The sequence below is a fragment of the Misgurnus anguillicaudatus genome, chromosome 2, assembly GCF_027580225.2.
Source record: "Misgurnus anguillicaudatus chromosome 2, ASM2758022v2, whole genome shotgun sequence".
NCBI classification, from domain to species: domain Eukaryota; kingdom Metazoa; phylum Chordata; class Actinopteri; order Cypriniformes; family Cobitidae; genus Misgurnus; species Misgurnus anguillicaudatus.
This window is the reverse complement of record NC_073338.2, coordinates 47524770-47535667: the sequence shown is the minus strand read 5'-3', so window position 1 is coordinate 47535667 and position 10898 is coordinate 47524770. Positions and strand designations below refer to the sequence as shown.

General features: G+C 37.0%; 1 long non-coding RNA gene across 2 annotated transcripts; it reads right to left on the bottom strand.

Moving 5' to 3' along the window:
* Positions 1-3574: 3574 nt before the first annotated feature.
* LOC129432774 (uncharacterized) lies at positions 3575-9034 on the bottom strand. Of its 2 annotated transcripts, XR_012359097.1 has the most exons (9): positions 8589-9034; positions 8097-8195; positions 7953-8007; positions 7792-7863; positions 7582-7665; positions 7003-7291; positions 6386-6449; positions 4993-5093; positions 3575-4676 (listed from the first exon to the last, which is right to left on the bottom strand). It is a non-coding gene; the product is annotated as an uncharacterized lncRNA (long non-coding RNA). The 2 variants fall into 2 exon arrangements; XR_012359096.1 differs by having other exon boundaries at positions 7582-7863.
* Positions 9035-10898: the final 1864 nt, after the last annotated feature.

Here is a 10898-nt window from a genome sequence, read left to right as displayed (position 1 = left end):
GTATCGCCATGGTTTGGCTTCACTTTTATAAGAAATACAGCCGCCACGTTTCAAACCGGTCAACCCCGGATCGGGCTGTCAAAGCAGTCAGGTGGTTCGCTACAGGAGTGAACCAGTGTAAATAGGTGTGTTCGACATCGGCTGTGGCTGGATGTAACCGATCGGCGAGATTAGCCGCGTGCAGGCGGGGAGGAGCTGAAAACGGAGACGTGAAGTCGGACGCGCTGTGCTTCCCGTAGTTTGCAGCATTTACGTCAGGCATGCCTGATCACGTGCCGTTTGCTTGCTTTATCGCAATAAACATGATTTGTAAGATGTAAACTACATAAAAAGTGAATTATACTGTTTTGGATGTCCGTGTATGAGCATGAGTGTAACTGAAGAGGCTTACAGCATCTGTTTTTACAGGAATAAAGTTTGGCATATATTATTTAAATACCATTGTAGTGGGGTCTACGTTTTTTCATTTCTATTTCCATTTTATTTTGATGAAGATGACACAATATAACATCGCGACTACATGAAAAGAGCTTTAACTGTTATAAAAATACAGATTTGTGAGCATTTGTGGAACTGAGGGCGTGAAAATAAGCATGAAATACACGTGATTGTTGTCATGTGGTGAATCCGACCAATGGTGAAACAGCTGTGTCGTCATTACAGCCCGTGCAGCTCCTCTTCGCGAACTGCGCTGGCTAACTCAGGCGGCTGATCTCGAATCGCTCTCGCGGTACTTAAAAACCATATGACACAGTCACGTGCCTGCAGCGCCAGCTGAAGTCGGACAAAAGTACTAACCGGAATGCACTGCTTCAAGTCAGCCGCCGATCGGTCTGCGCAGCGCCGCATGAAGTCGAACACACCTTTTGCTTCAGACGTCATTTTCACGTGACTAGTGACGTAATGATACAAGCTCCGAAGCACTGGTTCATTGTAAAGACATTTCGAGTTTGAAGCAAGCTTCGGAGCTTCGGTGTCAGACGTAACATCACTACTTATCCCAAGTAATGGTTCGACTACGATGTTCCGGTAACTTTAAACCACGCCGGGTGTTGAAAAGGTGGCCAGTTTCAGGTAAGCTATCTTAGCTAACTTTGTGCTCGTTCGCCTAAAGTCCGTTCTACAAATACACTTAAGATCAGTAACGTTAGTTTATAAAATGCAACTATTTGAATGGTTTTAATTGTCCACCTATATTTTTATATTTACGATAGTACAACGAGATATTATAGTAGCTACATTGCATTCTTACAGTAGCCCACGTGATTCCTACAAGTTACTGAGATTTCAGATGGTAGAATGTCAGTTCATTTCTCATTCAGATATTGATAATGACCTATTAAACAACGTATTAAAGTTAAAGGTTGTGTTAAAAGGAAGTTAAAGGTTGTGTGTATAATGTTACTGTCTCTATTTAATGCATCTCTCTCTTTCACACTGTTCTGTTTAAGTATGGGTGCCATTTATATATTAATTCTCATGATGCAAGTTTATTTTAAATACTAACATAAAAATGTTTATGGTTATATTGTTTTCACAGATGCATTGATGTTTAGTGATGCAGTGGACAACTGTGAGGATGATACACTCAACATGTTCCTAAACTGTGATGCAGAAACACAATGGGAGGATCCATCCGTCTCTGTCCACAACTACACTTTAAAATCACAACTCAACCTGAAGCAACCAACATCTGATATGGGAAAACAATGGTGCAGTTTCCCTGACAGGGCTTATCCTGGTCCCAGGCTAAAATGCATATTTGAGCTACAATAATTTAAAAACACCTTTTACTGACATACCTCAACATATATGAGTGCCATTGTTTTGTCACAAGATGCGCACCAATCTTGTTTTTTTGTAGGGTTTGTTTGTAAAAACTAAAATGTCATAATATAATTAAATCCTAGTCCTGTAAACCCTGTCGAGAAACTGCTTCAATGTGTTGAGCTGGCATAAATGTACATATCTCTGCTGAGAAACAACCATCTTTGGTTTAGCTTTACACAGGGTTGATATTGCATCCATTACACAGTCGCCAAGCACTTTACCAGTACATACACCAACAGCTTCCAGATAAACACTTGGGATCAGCTCCTGATGACTCCGATAAAGCTGTGTCTTAATTTATTGCAGGGTGGTCTTGCTTTACCTGTTGTAAAGTTACATTAAACCTTCATGTGTGATCAGATGTAATGCAGTGATATTAAACATTTACAGTGTGATCAGATGTTGTGCATTTATATTAAACCTTTACAATGTGATTAGATGTTGTGCAGTTATATTAAACCTTTACAATGTGATCAGATGTCATGCAGTTATATTAAACCTTTATTATGTGATCAGATGTAACCTGCCATGCAGTTATATTAACCTTTACAGTGTGATCAGATATTATCTGTAAGGAATTTCTTAAACCATATGTGAGCTTTGTAGATTCCACTTAAAAGGATTTAAGTCTCCTGATTGAAGGAATAAGTGTTGGCAAGTTTGCAAATGAATTCTATTATGGTACCACATAAAAACGAAATAGTCATTGGACTGGCTAGGGTGCACATTTGCTTTAAAAAAGACGAAATCACTGTGTAAATATTGGTAGACATACTTTTAATAATTTTCAATGCTGCTCCATCAACTCCTGACAGGACGAGTTAATTAAATATGCCAGGTTACTTGCCGCGGCCGCTTCATATCGTCTAACCACGAGACGATTGATGGGCCAATATAAGACTATCCGAGCGTCGTATGAAGTTTTAACCGTGCTCCTAATTTAAAACATTTACAGCAGTAGCGATATTTGTCATTTCGCTAAAGTTATAGTGAACTACAAACAATCTTCTAACCACCAAACTAACCACCGAATGCACTGTGCAATATTACCAGAGGAAGTCGGTTGACAAAATGCGGAAGAGCGAAGAATTAAAAAGGGGCGTGGCGGAATAAGGTGAATATGTCCTGATGGTTTTTAGCTGCCTTCCAGCATGTTTGCTTGTGCTTCACACTTAGGGTTGCCAACTTTCTGAAATGAAAATAAGGAACGGGGGGGGGGGGGGGTTTGTTTGGGGGGGTTTGCCTGACATGCCCCCACGGAAGAGAATTTTGAAAAAAATAACCCCTGAAATAAAGACTTCTGGTGAAAATAGTGGAAACTAATTTATACCCAGCAAACATTTGGACGTGTGATGACCGTTGAAAAGACGTCCGTTCGTCACGTGCCGTCATGGTTGAAAAATAGTTCCAAAATGAAAATCCAACCGACGTCTTTGACGTCATCTGACCGTGAATCACACGTCTTTTCTGCACGGTACGTGCACGTCTAAAAATGTCGTCTTCTGGACGGTAATATGAGTCTCTGCTTAATGCAGGCCTTATACTCACTTAAACGTGCATATAAAACAGGCTAGTTTGTACAATTGTAATAGGCAATTATTAAGGTTCTTAAAATACACAAATTCAGTCAAGTCAAACCTAAACGTCTTTATAACGTTGTAATCACGTGTATTTCACAAACACATTAAAGAACACATTATTTGTGGACATAAGCAAAAAAAGAAGCATGTTCTGATTTAGCACTTTTTATGTAAGGGATAATGTAGAGGCAGCCGGCAGCCACCGGGAAACAAGCCCCGACAGTGTGACCAGGACCCGACGCGAAGCGGAGGGTCCCGTATCACACTGAAGGGGCCCACCTCCCAACAACCACCGGCTGCCTCCACACCATCCCGCTTATTACACGGCTACTTGCCACATAAGAAAAAAAACTGGACATGAATATGAATTTGAAACATTTTATTGGCATATTTGTTTTAAATTAACATTTTTATCCTTCCGCGAAACTTTGCACAGATGCGTAAAATGATCGTAATACCTTATAAAGATCCTCTGCTTTATACTTGTCTCCATTTTTTCTCTTTGAGAAGTTTTAATCCCCATTCTGTATTTTTTTGTGTGTTGGCTTCGTAGCTGTCATGCTCTATTTTGTCAAGTTCAGTCTCAGTAAGCTGTCTGTCTCTTGTCGTGGTTGTCGAGTGTTTGTCACAAGATGGCGCCACACAGACAGTAATCTTTATTGATCTTTATTGGCGCGGAGCGATATTACTCGTGCAAGTAGTCCGGCTATGCGTTATTATTTTGGAGCGGTTATTATTCGAAAAGAACGAACCTGCAAATGTCTCAACTGACCAATCAGAATCAAGCATTCCAGAGAGCCGTGTAATAATTTACTATAACAACAATTTCAAAATACTTTATTATATAAAAGGATAGTTCACCCAAAAATGATTATTTAGTAATTTACTCTCTCTTATGTTTCAAACCTGTATACTTTTCTATGTTCTGCTGAACACAAAGATATTTAAAAGAATAGAAAGCAGATCTCACAACCCATTACTACAATTGTAAAAAAAAAAAAGATTGACAGTCAGCTTGGTTACAAACATTTTTCAATCTTTGTGTTCAGCAGAAAATAGAAATGTATACAGGTTTGAAACATGTGGGTAAGAAAATTATAACAATTTTCATTTTTGGGTGAACTCTATCTTTAACACATTACAGCTGTTTGGCTTATTTAGTGTATTCACAACCCCCAGCTCATCCTGGAGCGTGCTTGAGGTGGTCTGCCATAGCTGCATCTATTTCTGAATCTGTGGCATTTGGGCTCCACCTCTTCACAGCATCTGAGGGAAGAGAAGAATATGTTTCTTTTTAAAATAAATACAATTAAAATACAATATATAGTATAAAAGATGTTCTGCATTAAATAAGTGTTAGATCAGTTGTGGGGGAAACAGCATTTGCCCCTCCCTCTACAAAACCACTGTGGTGCCCTTGAGAAAGACCCTTAACTAGGTGTGTAATTGTCAAAAAATGAACAGGATATTTCTGATAAAGACAGGTGAGCTGTGATGTCCCCTAAATACATAAATCATAGCAATAAAAATTACATCAATATACAAAAACAAGTTTTTAAGATCAACATATTCCCCAAATTACCTTGAATAACATAATACAAAGGTGTGCCTTTAAAAGACTTCTTTTCCAGATGTCCACCACCCCTCATATTGAACTTTACCATAAGACAATTAGACATCATTCTGTGAAAGAAATGTAAGATTACTTCACCTTAGACAAATTACCTAAATGGTCAATAAATCACAATTAACAGTAATGTGCAACATAGCAATTGCATGCAATGTTCAAACATAAACTATGTTTTAACATTTCACAACTACTCATCTATCATGTAACAAGTGCTATAAGTTTTGATGACAAGTAATGGCTTACACTGAAATTGTGTTTTGATTTCTTGTTTTCAGTATGGCTGACTGTTTGAGCCACTACGAACATTAAAAAAAGTAATGTGTGACAGATTAAATCCTGAAATGAAGTAATATAAATAGCTGGGTTAATGGTGGTAATCAACATATATTCCTGAAATATTATGCAGGATTACTAGCCTGACGTTGTCATACTCAATTCTAGTCAGAATTTGAGTCTGATACCGCTCCATTGGGCTATGATTATGAGGCGTGTCTTAACCGAAAAATGCCTTTGCACTCAATTGGATAGACCTACGACCAATCAGAGCAACGGAGTGTGTGACGTATGTTGAAATGACGTCTTTGCAGCCTGACCGAACTGCTTATTTCGCTACAATGACACTAACATTGTGATTATACTAAGTTTGAGTTAGCGAATGTACATCAACACCTACTATGTTTACAACAGTTCGTTTATATCAGAACATGAAGTATTTACTAAGTCATAGAGTAAGACTATCTCTTACCATTTGTACGTTAGGTGAACTTCATCCACGACGATACCCATTACGTTGGCTTGAAAATATTGGAGCCTAGCATGTTCCTTTACACTTATTCAGCAACCATGATTCCGGGCTTCCGAAAAGAAGCTGGCAACGACCGCTAATTATATCCATCTCGTCGTGCACGCCGAGTTGCATCGCCGTGATAACGTTACCCATTTCAGTTGCGACCAACTTTTGCCGAATCCCGTGGGAAGGACAGCAAAAACATCACCAAATGCCCTGCTCGCGTTTCTCTGTTCCTCTTTTAAAACCAATGCTCTGTCGATATCTTTTAGAACAGACTCCATGTCAGAATCCACACATCTGAACTCTACAGCGGCAGCCATTCAACACACGCGCTCTTTGGTGACGTGGTTCATTACGTTACTGTTGATTATCTGTCCATCATCGTATAAAGCCCGCCCTGACAATTTGATTGGTTCGCCCAGCTCTAGTCCTAGCATAGCAGCTCCTCAACGGAAAAACGCCAGACCGATCTTCCCGTTTTCAAACTCTTGTGGGCGGGGCTAAGATCGGCTGGCACCCAGGCTACAGGATTACACAATTCAAGAGAATACATACCTGTTCATAACATTGTTCACGCAGTCTCTGACAGAATATCCACCAACTCAGACAGTTGCTGGACCTACATGTGAAAACAATTTAAATAATGTTATAGAAAGATAGATGGAAATATATATACATATTCTCTATGTCACAATTTACGCAGATCAACTTGTTATCAACATCTTTGATGTATTCATAATGTATTCATAATGCAAAATACACAGTCATATAGCATTTCTTACTTCTTGCATTTGAAGCTAAGGCCATAGGTGAAGAATCAGGTAGTCTCCATCCTGTTAGTTTTTCGTTGTGTTACCTCACATGGACAAATATAGTTAATTATATGGTAGTGTAATATTTTAAAAGCATATATAAATAACTTCACAGTGTAATACTGCATTAGTTATGAAATTAGCTGTCTGTACTTTTAGGTCTTTGTGGTTGAGCAATGACAGACATTATAAGCTCTGTATTTGTAACTATTAACTCAGATTCAGAGAAATGTACATGTTTATCCTCTAAGCTGTGTTGTCACTAATGTAAAATCTAGGGCTGCACGATAAATCACATGCGATATCATGCGCATCTCCTCAGTAAAGCCAGTTCCTTGATTAGTAGTAAATTGCCATCACCTGCTTTCAGATGGATGCTCTCTAGGATTGGCGTGCTCTCTGGGATTGGGGTGCCCTCTGGTACTGGGGCGTCAATCCAGAATTTGGGATTGTAGAGAATACTATATAGACATTAAAAACAAAAGTAGTGAAAAATGATAAGTTATTTAAGGTAAGAAAGAACTCATTAAGGAATGAATATCACCATAATTGTATGATTAAAAATCCTCTTTAGGTGTATGACATTACACAAGAAAACAATACTATTCCTCTTTCGGTTGTCTGTATGATGGCTGTTCATTATGTGACCCTGCGAAACAAATTACACCTTGCATGTAATTTCATTAAGTACAATAAACATACACATGCACAATGTATTTTAAAAATACATAGTAGTGTAAAATATTAAAATGAATCTCTTTTTATATCAAAGTTTTTGGATATTATGTTGACATTCAGGCAAAACCCTGACTCATGGAATAAATTTTTACCTAAAAATGAGAATGACATTATAAAGTGTATGCACTTAGGAGCAAAGCAACGTGTTTGTATAGTGTGGGAATGCACCAAAAAAATAACAAAAGTATCAGTAGCACGTACGTCTCATAGTGTCACAGCTTATTCTAGGGTATAGATCATAGATCACACCATCTTGATACCGATGTTTATTGTCATGAAGTGTGCCTGTGTAAACAAAATACACCAAAACAATTTATATACATTTTTGAGTTTCATATCAAAATATATAAAAGTCCTTTATGAAAAATTCATGCTTTTTCGTAGTATTAAGCAAAGAAGTCAAAAACTTACAACTTAATGTAGGGTAGACAAAGTCTCGCATCGGGCACGTCTCATCCAAGTGTGTTTGACACAAAACTTGATCTTTAGCACAAACAAGGACATATGACACATTAGAACATTAACAAATGTGTAGACTGTTTAAAAAAAGTCATATCGACAGTTTTCCATACCTTTTTTTATTGTTTGTAGAATGCACATCTTTATTTGGTTTGTGTTGATCTTCAACTGTAAATAAAACGAAATTATAATTAATTATATTAACTCCACAATAACAACTCCAATTTGTTGATGTATTTTCAAACTGACGCATTTACCTGACTTGGGTTTTGGGTGGTTATATTTTGGAGGGTCTGTGTAGGACACAGTGCCTTTAACGGCTTGTTTATTTTTATTTGGATGAGGTTCTGCTTTTCCTTTGTACAAAACAAAAGCAAAGGAAGTTAATAAAACAAACACTTAAGGTGATCTTTTAATGCAAAGTGTTTTTAATATTTTATACGTGCAATGTTTAGGCAATCAAATCATTGTAATTCCATTAATGCCAAATAACTTTTATTTTTCAGATAAATTACTTTCTGAAAGAGACTTTCAAGAGGCTACATTAATAAGTTACAGTAATAACTTTGACTGTATCCTTAAACATACTTTATACCATGTATAACTTCAAAGTACGTTAGCTTTTAGCCTTATAGCTAATTTTTGCCATACTCATACTCAGGACAATTCTGGCAACGTTTATTTCGGAGCCTTCGTGTCAAACAAGTAAAACTTAAACACGTTAATCAAATAATACACAATGTACTTACCCAACAGTAGATTTTGCATAATATATAGACAAAACTCCCTCGTAATCGCTCCTCGTGTTTGAATGTGAACTTCCGGAAGAACGCGTGACGTGACCACTATCTCGCGAGATAATCTGTCCTATCGCGGGATTTTGTAATATATTTCTTAAAATAATATTGGAAGCACAGTTTTTGAAATTACATTCAACTCAGACCTAAATGGTGACCGGATATGTATCTGTTTTACATTTATATGCATACATTCAATAATAAAACAGGTTGAAATAATGACTAAAATGCAGCGTGGCTTTGCAATCACACTGGGCACTTTGTGATTATAATTTATTTAAACAAGATAAAGTTAATATATTTACTTTGCATACAAATCGTGTATTTCATATAGATTATTATGTTTTTTTCCTACGAGTCTAGTCTAGACGTGTAAAAGACGTGAGTGGACGTCTATTCATAACCTCTTACAGTTTTTTTCGATTGCTAAACGACAGTGGGCACAACTGGAGCTACATGTGCAAAACTCTAACTACAGTCTGCAATACCAAAAGTCGTGAGCTAAACTGTACATATCACCTGCAAAACTCACTTCAAGCAACACAACTCTTAACACATGACTCAAAACAGCTCAGTGCAGCCAAACACAATACAGAACCCTCACTGAGATAACACACACTCACTCACAACAAACTGAGAGGAAAAACAATAACATCAAACACCAATACAGAAAATACTAACTTTTTATCTTTACAGATTGAACAATTTCAGTGACTTCATACAAAGTAATGTTTTCTTCAAATAATTATTTATTGATTGATTTATCACATGATTTCTTGAAATTTTTAGAACAGAACAATTCTTTAAGGTAAATGAAAATTTGCAGTTTGCTTTAATAGTCTGGAGTCATTTATGGAATTACAGCAATGAGAAAAAAGGTAGAAACTAAAAGTACATACTGTAATTCAAACAAATAAATGAGGGGCTAATCCTAGCCTCTCTTTAGCATCAGGCCACTACCTGCCACCCTTCTCCCTCCACAAACCCGTCTTCCTTGTTCCATTTCCAAAATTAGTTTTTTAGTAGTTTTAGTATATGTCATATTTATATGAAAGGTAATACTTTATATATATGAAATATATATATGAAATTGGAATTTATATTTATATGAAATTGCAGTCAGCAGTGTTTGAAAGGCACAAGACTGAAATCAATTGTGTTTTGAATGTGTGGTTGACAGTTTTGACAGCAGTGTGTTAGCATTTGAACAAAGTGCTGTAAATTCACAGTGTTGTGCAGGTTGTGTTTAAAGTCATGGGATAAGTGTGTAGAGTTTTAAAAACTGTGTTCAAGCAATGAAAAATGAACTAGAGTTTGGTCCACATGAACTGCTGCTGTGCAGACTGTAGTTAGAGTTTTGCACATGTGACTTCAGTTGTGCCCACTGGCGTTTAGCAATCGAAAAAAACTGTAAAAACTACTTTGGTTAATACTGCAATAATTATTTTAAGTGAACAAGGTGTACACACAGCATTTGCATATTTCACAAGGACTACATAAATGCATTTTAGGACGTGTTGTGTATTTGTGCCGTCCAGCAGCGACTAATTTTGGACGGGGAGACGACGTTGATGTCGGACCAATAGTACACCATTTGTGGCGTCCTGCCGCGACCTCTTTTGGCCAGGGAGACGACGTTGCCGTCCGACCAATGTTTGCTGGGGGGGGGCCTGGGGGGCAGGGTTTCATATTTTATTGAAGCAGCCCTGAGCACCGCCATTAGCTAGCGGACCCCCACCTGCTCTTAGCATTCCATTGACTCCCATTCATTTTGGCGTCACTTTGACAGTGAATACTTTACATCTGAGGCGTTTAAAGACTCAATTTGTGCACCAATTATTTCTAAAGAAACACAAAAATGTATAAAAGGCTCCATTACCTAAGTATCTTACGTTATGGCCCAGTAGAAGCAGTTTTATTTTTTTATTTTTTTATTTTTATTATTTATATAGTGCAAACACAGAAAGTGACTCTACATGTGGTAAATAACAATGAATAGAACAAAACGGAAAACATAAAAAAAAAAAAAAAAAAAAAACAGATAAGACAAACAAATAATAAATACAGCCATTGCCCATACATAATATGTTGTAAGTATATGTGTGTGTAAAGAATGAGGGGATATTTAGAGTAATGCATACACGTTGAACAGTAGGTAATCCAATTAATAGATACATTTAGATAAATTCATACAGTTAGAATAGAGGAAGAAAGAAAGAGAAAAAAAAAAAAATATATATATATATATATATATATATATAT